Below are 26,494 nucleotides of genomic sequence, written 5' to 3' on the forward strand. Positions count from 1 at the left end.
TTCATTCAAGAATGTATCATTTTAAGAAACTGTTCAGAATACATTTTGTGAACATCAAGACTAATGTTACAATTTGATCTATCCAATCTATACAATAATTAAAAGCTCCCATTATTGTTGCAGTGCCTTCATGTAAACCCCCAGTATTTTCTTTTATTATTTTTAATAGGATTGTTGGCGAGACCAGCATTTATTGCCCATCCCTAATTGTCCTTGAGAAGGTGATGGTGAGCTGCCTTCTTGAACTGCTGCTGTCCCTGTGGTGCAGAAACACACAGAGTGCTTTTGGGGAGGGCATACAAAGATTTTGACCCAGCGACAGTGAAGGAACAGTGATTTACTTCCGAATCAGGCGGTGCTTGACTTGCAGGGGACTTTCTGGGCAAAAGGACAAATCATAGGTTCATTAGTTGAATACACCCTACATTTGTAACAAGATGGAAGTGGTGGAATCGCGGTAGTGTCACGATCGGTGATGTTCCCATGTCACTGCTGCTCTTGTCCTTCTAGACGGTAGTGGTCGTGAGTTTGGAAGGTGTTGCCTAAGGAGCCTTGGCGAGTTGCTCACGGCATCTTAGAAGTGGTACCCATTGCTGTCACTGTTAGTCGATGACGGAGAGAGTGAATGTTTGTGGAAGGGATGCCAATCAAGTGAATTGGTTTTTCCTGTATAATGTTGAACTTTTATTTTTTATAAATAGTTTATTGAAAGTTTTTGGTCAACCAACACAGTACATTGTGCATCCTTTACACAATATTATAACAACACAAATAACAATGACCTATTTTATAAACAAAAAATGAATAAATAATAAACAAAAATGAAAACTAACCCTAATTGGCAACTGCCTTATCACAAGTAACACACTCCAAAAATATAATTTAACAGTCCAATATATAATTATCTGTCGCAACGACCTATACATATTATACAGTATATGTTAACAACCCTGAGAGTCCTTCTGGTTCCTCCTCCCCCCCCCCCCCCCCCGATCCTGGGCTGCTGCTGCTGCCTCCTTTTTTCCATTCCATCTATCTTTCTGCGAGGTATTCGACGAACGGTTGCCACCGCCTGGTGAACCCTTGAGCCGACCCCCTTAGAACGAACTTAATCCGCTCTAGCTTTATAAACCGTGCCATGTCATTTATCCAGGTCTCCACCCCCGGGGGCTTGGCTTCTTTCCACATTAACAATATCCTGCGCCGGGCTACTAGGGACGCAAAGGCCAAAACATCGACCTCTCTCGCCTCCTGCACTCCCGGCTCTTGTGCAACCCCAAATATAGCCAACCCCCAGCTTGGTTCGACCCGGACCCCCACTACTTTTGAAAGCACCATTGTCACCCCCATCCAAAACCCCTGTAGTGCCGGGCATGACCAAAACATATGGGTATGATTCGCTGGGCTTCTCGAGCACCTCGCACACCTATCCTCCACCCCAAAAAATTTACTGAGCCGTGCTCCAGTCATATGCGCCCTGTGTAATACCTTAAACTGAATCAGGCTTAGCCTGGCACACGAGGACGACGAGTTTACCCTGCTTAGGGCATCTGCCCACAGCCCCTCCTCGATCTCCTCCCCCAGCTCTTCTTCCCATTTCCCTTTTAGTTCATCTACCATAGTCTCCCCTTCGTCCCTCATTTCCATATATATATCTGACACCTTACCATCCCCCACCCATGTCTTTGAGATCACTCTGTCCTGCACCTCTTGTGTCGGGAGCTGCGGGAATTCCCTCACCTGTTGTCTCGCAAAAGCCCTCAGTTGCATATACCTGAATGCATTCCCTTGGGGCAACCCATATTTCTCGGTCAGCGCTCCCAGACTCGCAAACTTCCCATCCACAAACAAATCTTTCAGTTGCGTTATTCCTGCTCTTTGCCACATTCCATATCCCCCATCCATTCCCCCCGGGGCAAACCTATGGTTGTTTCTTATCGGGGACCCCCCCAAGGCTCCAGTCTTTCCCCTATGCCGTCTCCACTGTCCCCAAATCTTCAGTGTAGCCACCACCACCGGGCTTGTGGTGTAGTTCCTCGGTGAGAACGGCAATGGGGCTGTCACCATAGCCTGTAGGCTAGTCCCCCTACAGGACGCCCTCTCTAATCTCTTCCACGCCGCTCCCTCCTCCTCTCCCATCCACTTACTCACCATTGAAATATTAGCGGCCCAATAATACTCTCTTAGGCTCGGTAGTGCCCCATCCCTGCTACGCTGTAAGAATCCCTTCCTCACTCTCGGGGTCTTCCCGGCCCACACAAAACCCATGATGCTCTTTTCAATCCTTTTTTAAAAAGCCTTCGTGATCACCACCGGGAGGCACTGAAACACAAAGAGGAATCTCGGGAGGGCCACCATCTTAACCGCCTGCACCCTCCCTGCCAGTGACAGGGATACCATATCCCATCTCTTAAAATCCTCCTCCATTTGTTCCACCAACCGCGTTAAATTTAACCTATGCAATGTGCCCCAATTCTTGGCTATCTGGATCCCCAGGTAACGAAAGTCCCCTGTTACCTTCCTCAACGGTAGGTCCTCTATTTCTCTACTGTGCTCCCCTGGATGTACCACAAACAACTCACTTTTCCCCATGTTCAATTTATACCCTGAAAAATCCCCAAACTCCCCAAGTATCCGCATTATTTCTGGCATCCCCTCCGCCGGGTCTGCCGCGTATAGTAGCAAATCGTCCGCATACAAAGATACCCGGTGTTCTTCTCCTCCTCTAAGTACTCCCCTCCAATTCTTGGAACCCCTCAACGCTATCGCCAGGGGCTCAATCACCAGTGCAAACAATAATGGGGACAGAGGGCATCCCTGCCTTGTCCCTCTATGGAGCCGAAAATATGCAGATCCCCGTCCATTCGTGACCACGCTCGCCATCGGGGCCCTATACAACAGCTGCACCCATCCAACATACCCCTCTCCAAAACCAAATCTCCTCAACACCTCCCACAAATAATCCCACTCCACTCTATCAAATGCTTTCTCGGCATCCATCGCCACTACTATCTCCGTTTCCCCCTCTGGTGGGGCCATCATCATTACCCCTAACAGCCTCCGTATATTCGTGTTCAGCTGTCTCCCCTTCACAAACCCAGTTTGGTCCTCGTGGACCACCCCCGGGACACATTCCTCTATTCTCATTGCCATTACCTTGGCCAGGATCTTGGCATCTACATTTAGGAGGGAAATAGGTCTATAGGACCCGCATTGTAGCGGGTCCTTTTCCTTCTTTAAGAGAAGCAATATCGTTGCTTCAGACATAGTCGGGGGCAGTTGTCCCCTTTCCTTTGCCTCATTAAAGGTCCTCGTCAATACCGGGGCGAGCAAGTCCACATATTTTCTATAGAATTCGACTGGGAATCCATCCGGTCCCGGGGCCTTTCCCGCCTGCATGCTCCTAATTCCTTTCACCACTTCTTCTACCTCGATCTGTGCTCCCAGTCCCACCCTTTCCTGCTCTTCCACCTTGGGAAATTCCAGCCGATCCAAGAAGCCCATCATTCTCTCCCTCCCATCCGGGGGTTGAGCTTCATATAATTTTTTATAAAATGTCTTGAACACTCCATTCACTCTCTCTGCTCCCCGCTCCATCTCTCCTTCCTCATCCCTCACTCCCCCTATTTCCCTCGCTGCTCCCCTTTTCCTCAATTGGTGTGCCAGCAACCTGCTCGCCTTCTCCCCATATTCGTACTGTACACCCTGTGCCTTCCTCCATTTTGCCTCTGCAGTGCCCGTAGTCAGCAAGTCAAATTCTACATATCGCCTTTGCCTTTCCCTGTACAGTCCCTCCTCCGGTGCTTCCGCATATTGTCTGTCCACCCTCAAAGGTTCTTGCAGCAACCGCTCCCGTTCCTTACTCTCCTGCTTCCCTTTATGTGCCCTTATTGATATCAGCTCCCCTCTAACCACCGCCTTCAACGCCTCCCAGACCACTCCCACCTGGACCTCCCCATTATCATTGAGTTCCAAGTACTTTTCAATGCACCCCCTCACCCTTAGTCACACCCCCTCATCTGCCATTAGTCCCATGTCCATTCTCCAGGGTGGGCGCCCTCCTGTTTCCTCCCCTATCTCCAAGTCTACCCAGTGCGGAGCGTGATCCGAAATGGCTATAGCCGTATACTCCGTTCCCCTCACCTTCGGGATCAACGCCCTTCCCAGCACAAAAAAGTCTATTCGCGAGTAGACTTTATGGACATAGGAGAAAAACGAGAACTCCTTACTCCTAGGTCTGCTAAATCTCCACGGGTCTACACCTCCCATCTGCTCCATAAAATCTTTAAGTACCTTGGCTGCTGCCGGCCTCCTTCCAGTCCTGGACTTCGACCTATCCAGCCCTGGTTCCAACACCGTATTAAAATCTCCCCCCATTATCAGCTTTCCCATCTCTAGGTCCGGAATGCGTCCTAGCATCCGCCTCATAAAATTGGCATCATCCCAGTTCGGGGCATATACGTTTACCAAAACCACCGTCTCCCCCTGTAGTTTGCCACTCACCATCACGTATCTGCCCCCGTTATCCGCCACTATAGTCTTTGCCTCGAACATTACCCGCTTCCCCACTAATATAGCCACCCCCCTGATTTTCGCATCTAGCCCCAAATGGAATACCTGCCCCACCCATCCTTTGCGTAGCCTAACCTGGTCTATCAGTTTCAGGTGCGTTTCCTGTAACATAACCACATCTGCCTTAAGTTTCTTAAGGTGTGCGAGTACCCGTGCCCTCTTTATCGGCCCGTTCAGCCCTCTCACGTTCCACGTGATCAGCCGGGTTGGGGGGCTTCCTACCCCCCCCTTGCCGATTAGCCATCACCTTTTTCCAGCTCCTCACCCGGTTCCCACGCAGCTGTATCTCCCCCAGGCGGTGCCCCCCGCCCATCCCCTCCCATACCAGCTCCCCCCTCTCCCCAGCAGCAGCAACCCAGTAATTCCCCCTCCCACCCCCCCCCCCGCTAGATCCCCCGCTAGCGTAATTTCTCCCCCCATGTTGCTCCCAGAAGTCAGCAAACTCTGGCCGACCTCGGCTTCCCCCCGTGACCTCGGCTCGCACCGTGCGACGCCCCCTCCTTCCTGCTTCTCTATTCCCGCCATGATTATCATAGCGCGGGAACCAAGCCCGCGCTGCTCCCTTGGCCCCGCCCCCAATGGCCAACGCCCCATCTCCTCTACCTCCCCTCCTCCTCCCATCACCACCTGTGGAAGAGAGAAAAGTTACCACATCGCAGGATTAGTACATAAAACTCCTCTTTCCCCCCTTTTTAACCCCCCTCTTTGCCCCCCACATTCGCCCCACCACTTTGTTCAAACGTTCTTTTTAATAACCCGCTCATTTCAGTTTTTCTTCCACAATAAAAGTCCACGCTTCATCCGCCGTCTCAAAGTAGTGGTGCCTCCCTCGATATGTGACCCACAGTCTTGCCGGTTGCAGCATTCCAATTTTATCTTCTTTTTATGAAGCACCGCCTTGGCCCGATTAAAGCTCGCCCTCCTTCTCGCCACCTCCGCACTCCAGTCTTGATAAACGCGGATCACCGCGTTCTCCCATTTACTGGTCCGAGTTTTCTTTGCCCATCGAAGGACCATTTCTCTATCCTTAAAATGGAGGAATCTCACCACTATGGCTCTGGGAATTTCTCCTGCACTCGGCCCTCGCGCCATCACTCGGTATGCTCCCTCCACCTCCAACGGACCCGCCGGGGCCTCCGCTCCCATTAACGAGTGCAGCATCGTGCTCACATATGCCCCGACTTCCGCTCCCTCCACACCTTCAGGAAGACCAAGAATCCTCAGGTTGTTCCTCCTTGCGTTGTTCTCCAGTGCCTCCAACCTTTCCACACATCGTTTCTGATGTGCCTCATGCGTCTCCGTCTTCACCACCAGGCCCTGTATGTCGTCCTCATTCTCGGCTGCCTTTGCCTTCATGACCCGAAGCTCCTGCTCCTGGGTCTTTTGTTCCTCCTTTAGCCCTTTGATCGCCTGTAGTATCGGGGCCAACAGCTCTTTCTTCATTTCCTTTTTGAGCTCTTCCACACAGCATTTCAAGAACTCTTGTTGTTCAGGGCCCCATGTTAAACTGCCACCTTCCGACGCCATCTTGGTTTTTGCTTGCCTTCCTTGCCGCTGTTCTAAAGGATCCACTGCAATCCGGCCACTTTCTCCTCCTTTTTTCATCCGTATCCAGGGGGGATTCCCTTCTGGTTTACCGCACAGTGTTTTTAGCCGTCAAAATTGCCGTTGGGGCTCCTATCAAGAGCCCAAAAGTCAGTTTCACCGGGAGCTGCCGAAACGTGCGACTCAGCTGGTCATCGCCGCACCCGGAAGTCAATGTTGAACTTTTTAAGTGCTGATCTTGATTTACACTCTATTGTACAGTGTGGCTTCAGTAAGGGTCCTATAAACTATTTTCCAGAAGCGACTCCTTCCCTTGTTATTCCTTATCTCCACCTGATTCTGCATCTTGATCCTCTGAACTAAGATAATTTTGCATTACTGCTCTGACCTCATCCTTTATTAACAGAGCTTCCCACTTCCTACCACTTTATTCCTGCCCACCCGAGATGTCAAACACCCATGGAAATTTGTCCCATCCATGGTCACTTTTCAACCATGTCTCTCTAATGGCTACCATATCATACTAATTTACTTCTAACCCTGTGCTCTCAACTTATCCTTTATTCTTTCATGTGATGTCGATGTCGTTAGCAAGCCTGTAGTACATCCCTAATTGCCTTTGAACTGAGTGATAGTTAAGAGTCAACCATATTTCTGTGGATCTGGATTCACATGTGGACCAGACTAAGTAAGGATGGCTTATTTCCATCCCTAAAGGACATGAGTGAGCCAGGTGGATTTTTACAACAATCAATAATTGTTTCATGATCATCATTGGATTTTAAGTCCAGATTTTTTAAAATTGAATTCAAATTTCATCATCTGTCATGGTGAGATTCAAACTCAGAAGTACGCTGGGTCCCTGGATCACTAATTCAGTGACAATACCGCTATGCCACCATCTCCATTTTGTCATACATGTAGGGTGTATTCAACTAAAGAGCCCATGATTCTATTTTTCCTGGGTCTATATTTTACCAGCAAGGTCCATCTGGGTGACCGTCTGTTCCTTAAATCAACAAGATGCCCATCTTTTCTATTCCCTTACTTTTGAACAGCAAATTAACTCTCACCAGCATCCTGCTTGGCGTTTTAAAAAGTGTTTTTATTCAACAGATTTTTGCCATACAAAAAAAACTTCAGAGATACAAAAACAATCCCCACCAAACACAGTAATCCCCTGAACCTCTCCTCAGCAATCAACGGTAACCAACTCCTGAAAATGCATGATGAGCAAACCCCAATTGTAGAACCCCTCCTTCGTCCCCCTCAGATCAAACTTCACCTTCTCAGAGGTCAAAAGCTCCAGCAAGTTCCCCCGCCCCCCCGCCCCCTGGCCACACCGAGGCACAGGGTGGAAAATCTGACCTCCACTTCGACAAGATCAGCCTATGAGCGATCGGCAATGCGAAGGCCAAGACATCTGCCCCGGCTCCCGCTCCTGCCTGCAACCTGGGCCGGTCCGACATCCCGAATCTAGGTTTCTAGGGGACCGGGCTCCACATCCACATGTTGAACCCCTGTAGAGGTTGTACTGAACACTGTCCTCCAAAACCTTTCCAGCTTCGGGTAGGACGAAAACATATGAACATGGTTGGCGGGGCCCCTCCCACATCGCTCACAGACTTCCTCCGCCCCCTTGAACAGCCGGCTCATCCTTGATTTTGTGAGGTGTGCCCTAAACACGACCTTCAGCTGCATCAGCCCCAACCTCACACACTAGGTTGAAGCATTCACTCACCACAGCACCTCATGCCACCGTCCTCTTCTAACACCTCCCCTAGCTCCTCTTCCCACTTTTCCTTATTTCTCTCCATGGACAACTTATTCTGCTCCAGGATCTTCCCGTTGTTCGCTGAAACGACCACCTCTCCAACCCTGACCCTCAACAGCCAACATATACCCCGTGTTCGTAGACAACCCCCTGCACCCTTCTCAACTGGCGCACCGCTTTCCCCGTGGACAATTGGTCGAACCGCGCCTGCAACTCCTTTCTCGGGGCCAGGAGACCCGAGTCCGGGTCCCCCACATTCCTCCCATCAATCTTCAAAATCTCCTCTATCAGTTTTGGACATTCCTCCCTCTCCCCGTTATCCACCTTAGCCTTGAACGAGGTTATCTCCCCCCTCACTACCGCCTTCAGAGCCTCCCAAACCGCGGACTGCAAAACCTTCCCCCTAGGCAATTGAACCCCACATACTCCTCAATCACCTTCCTGATCTTATCACAAAAGCCCTGGTCCGCGAACCACCCCACCCTGCTTGGTTTTTAACATTGAACTTTCCTTTTGCTTCCGCAGAGCACTCTTTGCCTGGTCTCTGTGCTTTCCAAAAGCAGCTGTCCTTTTCTGTGAGGCACGATGTAAAGGTGTTACCGCGCTAACGTTGCATTTCAATAGCTTTCAGTTTGAGTTCCTTCCCTCATGGCAACCAGATGACATGGGCATATCTCCTAGCGTGGGTTTATCATGACTCCGCCATACTGCTTTTCACAATGTTCTTTTTCACCTTAATGTTAAAGGGGCCTTTCTAAAACTTAGCCACATTGTAAGGTTCAGTATTCATGACAATGGAGAGAGGGAAGGAGGCTCATGTGGAGCATGAATATTGGGGTCAACCTAATGAGCCGAATGGACCGTCTCTGTGTTGTGGACTCAGTGTAATTCTATCTGAAGCAACACAAACTCAAATTCAACTGAGAAACGTAGGAATATCTGGGACTGTTTATTTTGGACACAGGGGTAAAACCATCATGAACACAGAAGCATGAGGTTAGCCGTCCATGACATTATCCAACCCATTCTTCCTTTCCAATGATTTCTCGAAGAAAATTCCAGCGAAAGGGGACCTAATTTTAACTGTGTTCACGCATGCACCATAGGTTCATGAAAGCTTGCCATCACCTTCTCAAGGGTAATTAGGGATGGGAAATAAATGCTGGCCTCCAGTCAGTGGCTCTATTAGACCTCTATTTGGCTTTCTAGCTAACTCACTGCAAATGGGTGGGTTTTGAATGAGTTAAAGTCTTGCCCAGTGTCTGCAAACTCAAGGCTACAGAATAGACCTCGACCAGCTGGGAAGACAAATGGATATCTAATAGAGCCACTGACTGGAGGCCAGCATTTATTGCCCACCCCTACTTACCCTAGAGAAGCGAGCCGCTTTCATGAACCTATGGTGCATGCGCGAACACAGTGAAATGCTTTGAACTTTGGGGCTGGGTTCGACAGATCACCAATGGTCACTCTTTGGTCACTGCAAGAAGAACTAGGAAGATAAACCAATTGTGTCCCGGAAGATGGGTTGTGAGTGATTCTGGCTGCTTGTTATATTTATAAATGAAGAAGATTCATTCCAGGGAGTGATAATGGCCTGTCAGACACTTCTGTGCTACATTCCTGGACTCTGGATTTTGTAATTCCTTCATCTCCTGCCTTGAGAGCTGCAATCTGAGTCACCACGAAAGGTGCTTTCATATTTACAATAAGGCATTGAGATCTTCCTGCATTCAAATTTCTCTCAGTCTACTGCACTTTCCCATGTCCCTGCTATGGAGCTGAGTACTACATGTAAAGTATTATGCCTGACTACACGGAGTCCGCACCATCCAGAAAGCAATGGAAATAAGAAAACACAGGGTAATAAAAGATAAGTGACACGGGGGTTTTACTCCTCAAATGACACACAAACAACCCACTAGAATCAAAAAAGGCTTTGGGCCCTGCCAATATCCCAGCAATAGTACTGAAGAATTGTGCTCCAGAACCTGCCGCACCCCAAATCCAGTGGGACCAACTACCGCCCCATCAGTCTACTCCCGATTATCAGTAAAGTTATGGAAGGGGTCAGCAACAGTGCTTTCAAGTGGCACTTGATTATTAATAACCTGGTCACTGAAGCTCAGTTTGGTTTCTGCTGGAGATACTCAGCTCCTGACCTCATTATCGCCTTGATTCAAACATGGGCAAAAGAGCTGAACGTCAGAGGTGAGGCGAGAGTGACTGCCCTTGACATCACAGAAGCATCTGGCCAAGGGGCATCAAGGGGCCCTAGCAAAACTATAGTCAATGGGAATCAGGGAGAATATTCTCCACTAGTTGGGGTCACATCTGGCACAAATGAAGATGGTTGTGGTAGTTGCAGGTCTGTCATCACAACTCCAGGACATCACTGCAGGAGCTTCTAAGGGTAGTTTCCTAGGCCCAACCATCTTCACCTGCTTCACCAATGACCTTCCTTCCGATATACGGTCACAAGAGATGCACTGCAGGATCCCATCACGGCTCCTTGGGTGGCATTTTCCAAACCGATGGGACGGGATTCTCCCATCGGGAGTCTAAGTGCCGATGGCGGAGTGAAATCCGGAGTGTTTCACTCCGGCGTCGGAGCCCACCCCCAGCCCCCTATTCTCCCGCCCCCAGGGGGCTAGGAGCGGCATCGCGTCATTTACGCGCGCCGGGCCTTGGCGCCGCGTAAAAGCGGCGCCTTGTAAATGACGTGGCCGGCACCGCGTAAATGCATCACCCGGGCATGCGCAGGTTGGCCGGCGCCAACCCACGCATGCGCGGTTGCCTTCCTCCCCGAGGCCACCCTGCAAGAAGATGTCGGATGGATCTTGCGGGGCGGCGGAGGAAAGGAGGTCCTCCTTCAGGGAGGCCGGCCCGCCGGTCGGTGGGCACCGATCGCAGGCCAGACCCCATTTGAGGACACCCCCCCCCCCCCGGTGCAGGAACCCCCCTCCCCCGCCACAGGCTGCCCCCCCAGTGTTCCCGCGCTGTTCCCACTGGCAGCGACCAGGTGTGGACGGCGCCGGCGGGAACCCGTTGTGTCGGGCAGGCCGCTCGGCCCATCCAGGCCGGAGAATCGCTGCTCGCCCGTTGCAAATGGCGAGCGGTGATTCTCCGAGCGGCCAGCCGTGATTCCCGCCGCGCCAGTTTGGGGGGGGGGGGGGAGAATCGCGTGCGGGTGTCGGGGCGGCGTGGTGGGACACGCGCGGCGCCCCGGCGATTCTCCAACCCGGCGTGGGGGGGGGGGGGGAGAATTCCGCCCACTATTACTATCTTCGAGAAGGTCAAGGGCAGCAGCACATGGGAACACCACCCCACCTGGAAGTCCCCCTCCAGGCCACTCACAATTCTGACTTGGAATTCCATCACCATTCATTCACTGTCACTGGGTCAAATTTCTGGAGCTCCCTCGCTAACAGCACAGTGGATGTACCTACACCGTATGGATTGCTACGGTTCAAGGCAGCTTACCACCACATTCTCAAGGGCAATTAGGGATGGGCAATAGATGTTGTTCTAGTCAGCAAAGCTTGCATCTCTCAAATGCATTTTTAGAAAAAGTTCCGACCAATGAAACACACGATAACTTGTTTGTGTGTAATGCCTTTCATACACTAAAACATCCAAAGGCATTTCCCAAAAGTCTTTTGAGGAAATAGTTGATGTGTAACAAGATTAAGACTGTAGGTTTTAAGGAACTTCTTAAAGAAGGGAAGAGAGCAGGTGAAGTGGCGAGGTTTAGGGAGGGAATTCCAAAGTTTAGGACATAGATAGCTGAAGGTATATCTGCCAATGGTGATGAAGATTTACAGCAAAGGCTGGAGGATTTTAATGCTGGGGACGAGTAAGGCCAGGGAGCAATTTGAATACAGGGGAAGACATTTTAAAAATTGAGGCATTGCAAATAGGGACTTGATGGGCAATTGGGGGGGGGGGGGGGGTCCAACCTCTGCAGCACTGTTAAGTGCCTCCCCATCATGTGTGCCCTAATACCAAACACTCACTGCTTTAGCTGTTTTTAAACCACAGACAGTCAAAAGCATAGATAGATTCAAGAACATCCGATATTTGTACAGCAGGGTCCTTCAGTGTCTGAAAAAACAGTACAACAGCGTTGCTTGGGGAGATTAGGTCATTACTGTGTGGAGCCAAGGAAGGCAGAGAGACATTTTGAGAAGCTGTGGAAAGGGGCACTTTAGAAGAAAGCTGTGGAGAGAGACAAGGTTTTGGAGAAAAGGGTTTTGGAAGTGAAGACTGATCTAGTAACCTTTTTTTTTTCGACCACAGATGAAGGCAATTTTCTTTCCCAGTAGGATAAGGGAAAAAGAGTAATAATATGTTGAAAGCAGAGCATTCTTGTATGAAAACAACAAAGAGGCTGAAACAACCCAGTTAAAGCAGCTATTAGAAGATATTCAGCCAGAGTCTGAAGTGGTTCTAACCAGAGCCAGAATCTGTTCTGTCCCGTGAGTATTACCCCATGCCGTGCTGAAAGAGCTGTATGTTTCTTTTCTTGTTGTTTAATGGGAAATTGTATAGTTGAGCGAAGGGGTAATTCTTTTCTTTGTCGGATGTGAAGTTGAAAGTTTAAGATTGTATTTATAATCAAGGTTTTGGTTTATAAATATCAAATCCTTATTTCTTTATGTAATCCCTCCTGGAGTGAATCATTCTTTCCGTACTGTCTTAAAATAAACTAAAATATTGGGGTTTAGATCTAGTATCCTAGACGTTGTTGGGGTCTAGTCTGGGGGGATCGTAACACCATGAATTCTGCACCCTAACAATTCTTTGCGCAACAAACCTGTCCCCATTTAACACCCAACCAGTTGAAATATTATTTTACTTTCACAAAACCCCAGATAATTTTGGCAATCTCTCTCTGATCTTCTTTTTCCGTTCGCTGTAGTCGGGGATAGAGCCCCTCGTTTCTCTCCTCTTCCCTGGAAAACAATAGCCTCTTAACCCTGGTATCATCTTTGTAAAACTCTTTGCATTGTCTCCAAAGAGGCTTACCATGTAGAATGTGAAAATATTCATTCATTAGGGGTTTAGAGAACTGTGCAATCCAAAATGCAGCACCGATAAGAGATCCTCTGTGCATGCATAAACGTATCAAAGAAAATACATTTTGAAATGCTAACACAGAAGTGAAACATGACACGCAGTATGAATTTCATTACCTACCAAGCTGCTCATGAAGAACCACTTTGTGTACAATCGGGATGACGATGGACATGGTTGGACTGCATGCATGATACAAAATGAATAACATTTTGGGTTGTGAAGCATTTAATGTCCACTTTAGTTGTGAAGGATGTTCACCGGAGTATTTCGCAGGATGATATCTATTCACTGACTCCTTCAGTTCCATGTTACGTTTCTCCTTAACCATTATAATTTTACTGAAGGGTCAAATGAGAGAGCTCCAAGAAGGAGCAGGATAGTCTCTCCAAGAACTAGGAGGGCTGGTTTTAGCTGGGGTAGCTTTGCATCATGTAAAAGGTAAATGGATGAAAATATAATGAGCGCATATTTCATGGGATCTCCTGAACTGGTTTAGATTACCTAAGGGGGCTGGGGAATTTTTCAGATTTATATTACCGCTCCTAACTTAAGACCAGAAAAACATACAAAATAGGAGCAAATGTAGGCCATTCGGCCCCTCGAGTCTGCTTCACCATTCAATAAGATCATGGATGATCTGTTTCGAGTTCCATATTCCCGTCTACCACCGATAACATCTGATTCTCTTGCCTATCAAGAATCTATCTATCTCCACTTTAAAAGCATTCAGTGACCCTGCCACCACTGCCTTCGGAGGTAGCGAGTTCCAAGTTCGCACAAACCTCGGAGAGAAAAGGATTCTCCTAATCTCTGTCCAGAAAGGGCGACCTTTAATTTTAAAACGGCACCCCGTGGATCTGGACTCGCCCACATGTGGAAACCTCCTTTCCACATCCCACTGGGCAGCACGGTAGCACATTGTGGCTTCACAACGCCAGGGTCCCAGGTTCGATTCCCTGCTGGGTGACTGTCTGTGTGGAGTCTGCACGTTCTCCCCGTGTCTGCGTGGGTTTCCTCCGGGTGCTCCAGTTTCCTCCCACAGTCCAAAGACGTGCAGGTTAGGCGGTTTGGCCATCCTAAATTGCCCTTAGTGACCAAAAAAGGTTAGGAGAGGTTATTGGGTTACGGGGATAGGGTGGAAGTGAGGGCCTACGTGGGTCGGTGCAGACTCGATGGGACGAATGGCCGCCTTCTGCACTGTATGTTCTATGTTCACTGTAACCGTTCTCCACTTAAGTATTACTCTACCTTTTCTTCCTGCCACAGTGAACAACTTCATTTTTCCACATTATACACCATCTCCACTTGTATCTAGATAGCGCAGGTGTCCTCCGGTGGCAGCACGCAGAGGGAGGTCGCACACAAGGTAGCTCCCGCCAGAGTCCTCGTTTTTGTGGTCCTTTTAGCACGGTCCCCGGAGGAAGTTTGGGGACAAACACGGCCCATCAAACAGTTCTTTGTGAGAGGATGTCAAAGACCATAAGAAAGAACGTTGGAAAGAAGGGTACGAGTGGTAGCCCCTCGGAGGAGGCAGGGAAGCTGCGAAGCCCATTGGGAGCAAAGATGGCGGGGGCAAATTCGTCGGGTGGGGCCGAGCCGATTACAATGGACAAGCTGAAGGAGGTAACAGCAGCCGAGTTTGAGAGACAATTCGGCAAGCATTCTGAGAGATAAGAAAGGGAGATGATGTGTCTCGGTGGCGTATTTAACCTGGTAAATCTTTGCGAGGTGCATCAAAGGCACTTTATCCAACAAATTTTGACACTGGGACAATTAAAAATCTGTTTTTCATTTATATGGCTGGGGAAACAGTTACAGTTCAATGCTGATGTTAACAACCTATTCATCCATACAATAATCCAATCTCATTGGAATGTATACAATTCTGGCAGGGCTGGACAAACTGGATGTAGGGATGATGTTTCCTCTGGATGGTGGATCTAGAACAAGGGGTCACAGACTTGGGATACTGGGTAGGCCATTAAGGTCTGAGATGAGGAGAAATTCCTTCGCTCAAGAGGCTGGTCAGCCTATGAAATTCTCTACCACAGAAGGCTGTGGAGCACAAGTCACTGAACATACTTAAGAAGGAAACAGATGTCCAGATACTGAAAGCATCAAGGTATTGGTGGGTAACCTAGGTCAGTGAGTGGGCCATATAATTGTCCCCCCTTCAACTCAGTGGGCTGTAAGGTTGAAATTGGGATTGTGCACTAACCATGAACACATTTAGCACACATCGACTATTTCAGAACAAGTTCCAGAAAATTATGAATCAATCGCAAATTAATAGATCCGTCATCAACATCAAATGGTAAGAACAAAATAAATATTTACGTCATAGGCAGTGTGTTTGATTGGACGGCGAGGGAGCACACTCTCTCACAGTCATTGTGTGAAATCAGCAAACCTCACTTCAAGCACCCTTGCTTTACAAAGAACAAAGAATAAAGAAAGATACAGCACAGGAACAGGCCCTTCGGCCCTCCAAGCCTGCGCCGACCATGCTGCCCGTCAAAACTAAAATCTTCTACACTTCCGGGTTTCGTATCCCTCTATTCCCATCCTATTCATTTATTTGTCAAGATGCCCCTTAAACGTCCTCCATCACCTCCTCCGACAGCGAGTTGCAGGCACCCACTACCTTCTGTGTAAAAAACTTGCCTCGTACATCTCCTCTAAACCTTGCCCTCGCACCTTAAACCTATGCCCCCTAGTAATTGACCCTTCTGCCTGGGAAAAAAGTCTCTGACTATCCATTCTGTCTATGCCCCTCATAATTTTGTAGACCTCTATCAGGTCGCCCCTCAACCTCCTTCGTTCCAGTGAGAACAAACCGAGTTTATTCAACCGCTCCTCATAGCTAATGCCCTCCATATCAGGCATCATCCTGGTAAATCTCTTCTGCACCCATGCATATCACATTAGTAATACCGTTCTCCAAGGCTGCCTTCAGGACGCGCGACAACCCAGAATCGGCGAGCAGAAACTTATAGCCAAGTTCCGCACACATGAGTACTGCCTCAACCGGGACCTGGGATTCATGTCGCATTACATTAATCCCCCACTGGCCCCAAGCCCCCAAGCCTGGGCTTGCGAAATCCTCCCAACTGTCCTGGCTTGAGACAATTCACACCTCTTTAACCTGGGGTTACCCCATCTCTGGATCTGTAAAGATTTAATCACCTGCTAATGCTCGCATTCCAAGCATTGTCTGGCATCTTTGAATTTGTCTATATATATGTTTCTGGAACATACCTCTTCATTCACCTGAGGAAGGAACAGTGCTCTGAAAGCTAGTGTTTGAAACAAACCTGTTGGACTTTAACCTGGTGTAAGATTTCTTACTGTGCTCACCCTAGTCCAACGCCAGCATCTCCACATCATGGCTACCAAATTTATGGACCTTGGAATGTTGAAGAAACAAGCTTTCAGAGATACAGAGGCTGTGAAAGGTTTAGATTGAAACTTTGCACAAAGTGTCATTTTGAACAAGTACTCAGGAAGTCACTGCGAATACCTATGAAGTGAGAGCTGTTGAGGCACTTTGTGAGCTGGCAATCATGGCACATTACTACCCAAAGGAAAGTTGGATGAATTTCAACAAGAAAGTTGGATCTTCCAGCTAATTAGATGATTGGCATCTTTCCATCTGTGAGGGATGATGGGAATGCAGCATCAGACCTCTGGTAAGGTCAGATGAGATCATTTGCTGAAGCTCTTTTCTTAGCTGAGCAAGCTGACTCTGGAGAGGCACAGTTTGCCCCACATGCCACATGGAAAGGTGTCCATTTGGTGGTATCGACACAGCGCTGGCATTTGCTTTGGAGCTTCTGAGACCTCCTGTCGTGCTGGTGGTGAACTCCTGCCCCTTGATGGTGTCACCATTTGCATGGACAGTCAGCGAGAGTTTCTCACTTGCCATGGTTGCTGTTGAGGCTTTCATGCCCCTTCTGACAGCATCCGTGAATCAAAGCTTTGCGAACTCTCCTGGTCTCTTGGCACACGTTAGCTCCCGGTATAGCATCTCCTCGGGTATGCAGTCATCTTCCATCCTGTCCATATGCCGGGCGGCCTGCTTAGCCCAGTTGGCTGGACAGCTGGTGCATGATGCAGAACACAGCCAGCAGCGTGGGTCAAATCCCTGTACCAGCGGAGGTTTTCGTGAGGCTCTGCCTTCTCAACCTTGCCCCTTGCCTGAGGTGCGGAGGATCTCAGGTTAAATCGGCAGCAGGCAGCCCTCCCCCTCAAAGGAGAGAGCAGCCTATGGTTATCTGAGACTGTGGCAGCTTTACCTATTACTATATGCCCAAGCCAGCAAAGTTTTCTTTGAACGTTTGCCCTAGAAAGGACAACTTCATTGGTGACTTTGCCTTTCTATGCAATGTAGGGGATGTGTCGTTGACACCAGATGCTATCGAGCCGTGGTTCCTGGTAGAATCATAGAATCCCTACAGTGCAGAAGGAGGCCATTCGGCCCATCGAGTCTGCACCGGCCCTTGGAAAGAGCACCGTACCCAAGGCCACACCCACCGTATCTCCGTAACCCGGAAGCCCCACCTATCCTTTTTTTGACACTTAAGGGGCAATTTAGCACGGCCAATCCACCTAACCTGCACATCTTTGGAGGAAACCGGAGCACCCGGAGGAAACCCACGCAGAAAATGGGAGAAAGTGCAAACTCCACACAGACAGTCACCCGAAGCTGGAATTGAACCCGGGACCCTGGAGCTGAGAGGCAGCAGTGCTAACCACTGCATCACCGTGTTAGGTGCATGTTGTCCAGGCTTCACTGCGATATAGCAATGTGCTAAGTATACAGGCCTTGTTGACGACAATGCTGGTCCTGCAGGTCAGTTTGTTGCTTTTCCATGCCCATTTTGAAAGTCGGCACTTCTGATGAGTTTGCTGAGCTCTTCATCAAGGGGCTTACTGTCACCATGGATCCAAGGCAACGGAATTTGCTGACTGCTCCCAGTAATGTGTTGTTGAGTTTGATCACAGGCGGAGGAGCCACAACTCACTGCCTCACAATGAGTTTTTTTTTTTGACACTGATGGGGAGGAGGAACATGACACAGGCACGAGACAGACGATGTCTGAGCCTTTGGAGTGGTCTTTCCGTCTGGGCGACTGGCGCAGCATCATCAACACAGAGAAGTTCTCTGATCAGTAGACCCCAAACTTTCAATCTTGATAAATTGAGAAGCTGCCCGTCTGATCGTGTGCGGAGGCAGACTCCTCCACGTCGGCAGAAAAAGGCAGGACATCAAAACAGAGAAAAAGCTACGTAGGATGGTGGCTAAGGCCGAGCTCTGTTACACCCAATTCTTCATCTCAAACCTCTCGGCGTTGAAATCATTGAACTGAATGTTGTGCATGTTTTCATGGAAGGACAGTATGGCTCTGTGAAACTCGGGGAGACAAGTATTCTCTATTACCCAGAAGAGGCTCATGGTGCCAAATGTTTTTGTGAGTTCTGCAGAAGCGAGGCAGGAAGGTGTTTGCTGCTCTCTTGAAGCTTCGGGGCAATGTCAACAGGTTAAAAAGAAAACAGAATGCACTAAATTCAGGAAAATAGGCACCATGGCACTTCCTTTGTGTGTAGAAACCTACATGTCATAACTGGCGGTGAATCTCTGCAGGAAATAATTTTAGATGAAGAGCAGAACTTCCTGTGAGAAATGAATGCCTGCAAGAACAATGGGAACGAAAAAAAGCCCAGCGTCAATTCAAGGGGGAAAAGCATGCACTGCAGTCAAACCCGGTGATGAATTAGCATATTATCTGTCACTAAGCGACTGAAATTGTTCCCTTTGGGTTGGCAAAAAGCCATCACATGAAAAATGCTTAAAGATAAAAATCATAGAAATTTCAATACAGGAGGAGATTTTACCGGCCCATCAGGTGCTAGGTGCACACTGGAGTTATTTACTGTAATCTGCATTTTTCTCCTTAATGTGCTTCTCCTTCATGTGTTTATCGAATTCCTTTTTAAACCCCATGATTCACTCAGCTTCAAAGGGCACTTGCGGTAATGAATTCCATATACTAAGTAATCTTTTGTTGTGTGCGCGAAGAGAGAAAATTCCTTCTGGCCTTCTTCTTTGTGTCTGGAAGTATCCCTCTGGTTTGGATTTGGACGCCCTCCCAGCAACCTCTTCTCATGCTCAGTGCAAAAAGGCGTTTATCAGAAGGGGACACATGTTGAGAGTTGCGCCCTTATGCATAATGTGAATGGAATGATGTGCCACATGACCAACAATTATGTTGGTACCACAGGGGGGGAAGCAGGGACACTAGCGTAGTGTTTATATTTCCGCACCAGTGATCAAAGGCCTTGCGCGAAAGAAAAACTTGTCAATTATTTCAATGGCCTTCAAGATGCCGCAATATGTTTTACAGATAATTAAGCACTTTTGAAGTGTCACAACGTAGGGAAATATGGCAGCCATTTTGCAAACAACAATCGCCCAGCAATCAGCAATGTGATGATGACCAGAATACTCGTTTTAGTCATGTCGTTACAAATGTGAGGCTGCATCAGGAGGTTACGTTTTAAACTGCCCTTTTTAATTCAAGGTAAAACTAGGCAGCACGGTAGCATTGTGGATAGCACAATTGCTTCACAGCTCCAGGGTCCCAGGTTCGATTCCGGCTTGGATCACTGTCTGTGCGGAGTCTGCACATCCTCCCCATGTGTGCGTGCGTTTCCTCCGGGTGCTCCGGTTTCCTCCCACAGTCCAAAGATGTGCAGGTTAGGTGGATTGGCCATGATAAATTGCCCTTAGTGTCCAAAATTGCCCTTAGTGTTGGGTGGAGTTATAGGGTTATGGGGATAGGGTGTGGAGGTGTTGCCCTTGGGTAGGGTGCTCTTTCCAAGAGCCGGTGCAGACTCGATGGGCCGAATGGCCTCCTTCTGCACTGTAAATTCTATGATAATCTATGATAAAACAATATGTTCTAGAATAGAGGATGGTGAAAGCATCCTGGACTCTGCCTGGAGGCAAGGCCATGTGATTTTGATTGTCGGGGGTGGGGGGGGGAAGAGAGAATCCATGCTCCAGTACCTTAACACAAAAGTTGGTCTTTCTGGACAAGACTCTCTGATTCATGGGCCAGAACTGTGAGTGGTTTGAGCAGGCCCTTGCCCCATCTGATAGTGCATGAAACAGCTTGAAAAGACGTTGGGCGCACATCCAGACATCATCACGCACTTGCTGGTAATTTCCCGAAAAGGCGAACATGGGAGTCATAAGCGTGACGGTTGATGACTAAGCGACCAATTAAGCCCATTCAGGAGTCAAAAGCAATTTTAAGTGGCCCATCCACATAGACAGTTGGTGAGCAGGCCAATCACATAGATGGCCTCCACGTTTTTGCTAAAACTTCGACACGGGCGAGTTGAAATAGCTAGGGTTAAATATAATATCTAAAACAATGTCTGTGGACCAAGGTTTTCGGAGTTCTGCTGTCAGCAGTTTAACTGTGCTGCATAGACTTTTCGGGAGCCGTTCGGGGGAGGAGGAGACTCTGTCAGGGAGAGAACCTGAGAACATCTAAGACCCTCAGAAGGTAAGAAGGTAAGTAAGTGATTTTTACTCATTTTTACTTTTATACCTTTTTCAAATTGTGAAAGAGACTCCAGGATGGTATGTTGCCTCCCTGGTGCCAGGGTCCAGGATGTCTCCGAACGGGTAGAGGGCATCCTGAAGGGGGAGGGCAAACAGGCAGAGGTCGTTGTACATATTGGTACTAACGACATAGGCAGGAAGGGGCATGAGGTCCTGCAGCAGGAGTTCAGGGAGCTAGGCAGAAAGTTAAAAGACAGGACCTCTAGGGTTGTAATCTCGGGATTACTCCCTGTGCCACGTGCCAGTGAGGCTAGAAATAGGAAGATAGAGCAGCTAAACACGTGGCTAAACAGCTGGTGTAGGAGGGAGGGTTTCCGTTATCTGGACCACTGGGAGCTCTTCCGGGGCAGGTGTGACCTATATAAGAAGGACGGGTTGCATCTAAACTGGAGAGGCATAAATATCCTGGCCGCGAAGTTTGCTAGTGTCACACGGGAGGGTTTAAATTAGTATGGCAGGGGGGTGGGCACGGGAGCAATAGGTCAGAAGGTGAGAGCATTGAGGGAGAACTAGGGAATAGGGACAGTGTGGCTCTGAGGAAGAGCAGACAGTAAGAAGTTGCTGAACACAGCGGGTCTGGTGGCCTGAAGTGCATATGTTTTAATGCAAGAAGTATTACGGGTAAGGCAGATGAACGTAGAGCTTGGATTAGTACTTGGAACTATGATGTTGTTGCCATTACAGAGACCTGGTTGAGGGAAGGGCAGCATTGGCAGCTAAACGTTCCAGGATTTAGAAGTTTCAGGCGGGATAGAGGGGGATGTAAAAGGGGTGGCGGAGTTGCGCTACTGGTTGGGGAGAATATCACAGCTGTACTGTGGGAGGACACATCAGAGGGCAGTGAGGCTGTATGGGTAGAGATCAGGAATAAGAAGGGTGCAGTCACAATGTTGGGGGTTTACTACAGGCCTCCCAACAGCAGGCAGGAGATAGAGGAGCAGATAGGTAGACAGGTTTTGGAAAAGAGTAAAAACAACAGGGTTGTGGCGATGGGAGACTTCAACTTCCCCAACATTGACTGGGACTCACTTAGTGCCAGGGGCTTAGACGGGGCGGAGTTTGTAAGGAGCATCCAGGAGGGCTTCTTAAAACAATATGTAGACAGTCCAACTAGGGAAGGGGCGATACTGGACGTGGTATTGGGGAATGAGCCCAGCCAGGTGGTAGAAGTTTCAGTAGGGGAGCATTTGAGGAACAGTGACCACAATTCAGTAAGTTTTAAAGTGCTGGTGGACAAGGATAAGAGTGGTCCTAGGATGAATGTGCTAAATTGGGGGAAGGCAAATTATAACAATATTAGGCGCGAACTGAAGAACATAGATTGGGGGCGGATGTTTGAGGGCAAATCAACATCTGACATGTGGGAGGCTTTCAAGTGTCAGTTGAAAGGAATTCAGGACCGGCATGTTCCTGTGAGGAAGAAGGATAAATACGGTAATTTTCGGGAACCTTGGATAACGAGAGATATTGTAGGCCTCGTCAAAAAGAAAAAGGAGGCATTTGTCAGGGCTAAAAGGCTGGGAACAGACGAAGCCTGTGTGGAATATAAGGAAAGTAGGAAGGAACTTAAGCAAGGAGTCAAGAGGGCTCGAAGGGGTCACGAAAAGTCATTGGCAAATAGGGTTAAGGAAAATCCCAAAGCTTTTTACACGTACATAAAAAGCAAGAGGGTAGCCAGGGAAAGGGTTGGCCCACTGAAGGATAGGCAAGGGAATCTATGTGTGGAGCCAGAGGAAATGGACGAGGTACTAAATTAATACTTTGGATCAGTATTCACCAAAGAGAAGGAATTGGTAGATGTTGAGTCTGGAGAAGGGTGTGTAGATAGCCTGGGTCACACGGAGATCCAAAAAGATGAGGTGTTGGGTGTCTTAAAAAATATTAAGGTAGGTAAGTCCCCAAGGCCTGATGGGATCTACCCCAGAATACTGAAGGAGGCTGGAGAGGAAATTGCTGAGGCCTTGACAGAAATCTTTGGATCCTCACTGTCTTCAGGTGATGTCCCGGAGGACTGGAGAATAGCCAATGTTGTTCCTCTGTTTAAGAAAGGTAGCAAGGATAATCCAGGGAACTACAGGCCGGTGAGCCTTACTTCAATGGTAGGGAAATTACTGGAGAGAATTCTTCGAGACAGGATCTACTCCCATTTGGAAGCAAATGGACGTATTAGTGAGAGGCAGCATGGTTTTGTGAAGGGGAGGTCGTGTCTCACTAACTTGATAGAGTTTTCGAGGAGGTCACAAAGATGATTGATGCAGGTAGGGCAGTGGATGTTGTCTATATGGACTTCAGTAAGGCCTTTGACAAGGTCCCTCATGGTAGACTAGTACAAAAGGTGAAGTCACACGGGATCAGGGGTGAGCTGGCAAGATGGATACAGAACTGGCTAGGTCATAGAAGGCAGAGAGTAGCAATGGAAGGATGCTTTTCTAATTGGAGGGCTGTGACCAGTGGTGTTCCACAGGGATCAGTGCTGGGACCTTTGCTCTTTGTAGTATATATAAATGATTTGGAAGAAAATGTAACTGGTCTGATTAGTAAGTTTGCAGACGACACAAGGGTTGGTGGAATTGCAGATAGCGATGAGGACTGTCAGAGGATACAGCAGGATTTAGATTGTTTGGAGACTTGGGCGGAGAGATGGCAGATGGAGTTTAATCCGGACAAATGTGAGTTAATGCATTTTGGAAAGTCTAATGCAGGTAGGGAATATACAGTGAATGGTAGAACCCTTAAGAGTATTGAAAGTCAGAGAGATCTAGGAGTACAGGTCCACAGGTCACTGAAAGGGGCAACACAGGTGGAGAAGGTAGTCAAGAAGGCATGCGGCATGCTTGCCTTCATTGGCCGGGGCATTGAGTGTAAGAATTGGCAAGTCATGTTGCAGCTGTATAGAACCTTAGTTAGGCCACATTTGGAGTATAGTGTTCAATTCTGGTCGCCACACTACCAGAAGGATGTGGAGGCTTTAGAGAGGGTGCAGAAGAGATTTACCAGAATGTTGCCTGGTATGGAGGGCATTAGCTATGAGGAGCGGTTGAATAAACTCGGTTTGTTCTCACTGGAACGAAGGAGGTTGAGGGGCGACCTGATAGAGGTCTACAAAATTATGAGGGGCATAGACAGAGGGGATAGTCAGAAGCTTTTTCCCAGGGTAGAGGGGTCAATTGCTAGGGGGCATAGGTTTAAGGTGAGAGGGGCAAGGTTTAGAGTAGATGTATGTACGAGGCAAGTTTTTTTTACACAGAGGGTAGTGGGTGCCTGGAACTCGCTACCGGAGGAGGTGGTGGAAGCAGGGACGATAGTGACATTTAAGGGGCATCTTGACAAATACATGAATAGGATGGGAATAGAGGGATCCGGACCCAGGAAGTGTAGAAGATTGTAGTTTAGTTGGGCAGCATGGTCGGCACGGGCTTGGAGGGCCGAAGGGCCTGTTCCTGTGCTGTACTTTTCTTTGTTCTTTTGTTCTAGACACAGCTTGCTGCGTTTTGTTTTATCATATTTAATTTGTACAGGTCTCTGCAGCTGTCCGCCTTGAAGGAGCGCATTAGAAGCGTCAGCCCATGACTCTCCCTTTTCTCAGCATACCCCCTATTTAATTTTTTAATCATCTCTATTGTCACAAGTAGGCTTACATTAACACTGCAATGAAGTTACTGGGAAAAGCCCCTAGTCGCCACACTCCGGCGCCTGTTCGGGTACACTGAGGGAGAGGTCAGAATGTCCAATTCACCTAACAAGCACGTCTTTCTGGACTTGTGGGAGGAAACCGGAGCACCCGGAGGAAACCCACGCAGACACGGGGAGAACATGCAGACTCCGCACAGAAAGTGACCAGGAATCAAACCTGGGACCATGGAGCTGTGAAGCAACAGTGCTAACCACTGTGCTACTGTGCCACCCCATCTACTCGACTTAGGTCCCACAGCATTTGATCCACCTCAATTCGGCCACTCCACCATTAAACGGACTCCTAGCCCAGCCTATCCAATCTTTCCCCAGAAAAATCTGCAGTCAAAGTCATAAAAAGTATAACTTTCCTGTTATATCTTTATTTCTCGTCTGGCCCCATGTTACTGATTCACTGAGCAATGGAAAAAAAGCTTCCACTATTTTAATATTCAAATCCCTTCTTAATCTTAAACACTGCTATTGATCATCCCCTGTTCAATGGTGACTGTTCGAGTCGTTTTTAATCCAAACGATATTTTCTCGGCCCCGTTATAATATTTGAGGTTTCACGAGCCTTCCAACCTCCACACTGCCCACCATTGCCTGGCCCACTTACCCGTCTCGAGGCCGAACACCTTCTTTCAGCCAATTAAAATAATGAACAGGCTCTTAATTACCTGATTGGATGCTTCAGTCAACTGTTAATCGAACATTCATTTTAACAATCGTCAATATTTTCATAGCTAATTTAAAGTTAAATGAAAAACCATCTTTAATGTTGCGGTGATTTTATTTAGCACACTGGCTAAATTGCTGGCTTTGAAAGCAGACCAAGGCAGGCCAGCAGCACAGTTCAATTCCCGTACCAGCCTCCCCGAACAGGCGCCGGAATGTGGCGACTGGGGGCTTTTCACAGTAACTTCATTTGAAGCCCACTTGTGACAATGAGCAATTTTCATTTCATTCACTTGGGAACCTCAGCCTGTCTGAGTATCTTAGCTTTCCTAAGGCCAGCCATGAGATTAGGTACCACACCAGGAAGAGACTCAACTGTGCTTCTTCAGTGAGGTCAAGAATCTTGGATTCTCTTATCGGAATGAAGACAACTCAGTCAAGGGTCACTTCACCAACTTTAAATTGGACAAGGGAGCCCTCTCATATAAGGACGTGTAGCTGTGTGACCACTGGCTATGAATAACAGACACACTACTCTATGGCCTGTAGGAATCTGACTGCCGGTCAGAGGACAGGACCCTGGAACTACTGTGCCAACAAGCAGATATTTGAAGTCATGTGCATCATCCAAAACCTAATCTTTTTCTTTCTTGAGCAGAGATGACCGCATTGCCTTTAACCTATTTAAAATGGCAGACGACATCAAGGCAACCTCTGTCATTGGCTACACAGAACTGTATGTTCCCAGGAGGCCCACTTGTAAAGAGACTCCCGAATGGGACTTGGGCTCTGAATTGCCCTCATTCCCCGCAGAGCCTATTTGTCTGATTTCTTTGGAAGCGGCAGAAGCTCCACTTTGCTCAGACCAGCCAAACATTCAGGTGATTCGCACCGGAGCTCAAGTGGAAGAGACATGGGAAAATGACCAGCAACAGGAGACTGCGCCTCAAACCCAGGCTCCAGTGATTGTTGTCACACTGCTTGTAAATATCACGTCACAGTCACTGCAACCTCCAACCAAAGCGCAGGGCAGTGCTGGAACAAGGAATTAGTGACCATCAACTCACCAGAGCTCACCTCAGAAGGGATAGCATGGTTATAATGTAAATACATTAGGGAAAGGCTTGGGGGAAGGTGCAGTATAAGGGTGTCTGTCATAGCAAAGGTTAATGTAAGACTGGGAAACAGTACTGCCCACAGCGTGATGTGAAGAGACATATGACCTGAGATGAGAATCGGTTGTGCATTGGGCAGAGACCTGTGTAGAAGCAAGCATGGAGTTAGCTCATAGGTTGGGCTATACCCTGTATAGACATACATAGTTATGTATGATCAATAAACACTTAATGTTTAACCAAGCAAAACTCAGGGCGGAATAGTGGCACAGTGGTTAGCACTGCTGCCTCACAGCTCCAGGAACCTGGGTTCAATACTGGCCTCGGGTGACTGTCTGTGCAGAGTTTGCACTTTCTCCCCGTGTCTACGTGGGTTTCCTCCGGGTGTTCTGGTTTCCTCCCACAGTCCAATGATGTGCAGGTTAG

Source organism: Scyliorhinus torazame, chromosome 7 (genome assembly GCF_047496885.1).
Source record: "Scyliorhinus torazame isolate Kashiwa2021f chromosome 7, sScyTor2.1, whole genome shotgun sequence".
In the NCBI taxonomy this organism is placed as follows: Eukaryota; Metazoa; Chordata; class Chondrichthyes; order Carcharhiniformes; family Scyliorhinidae; genus Scyliorhinus; species Scyliorhinus torazame.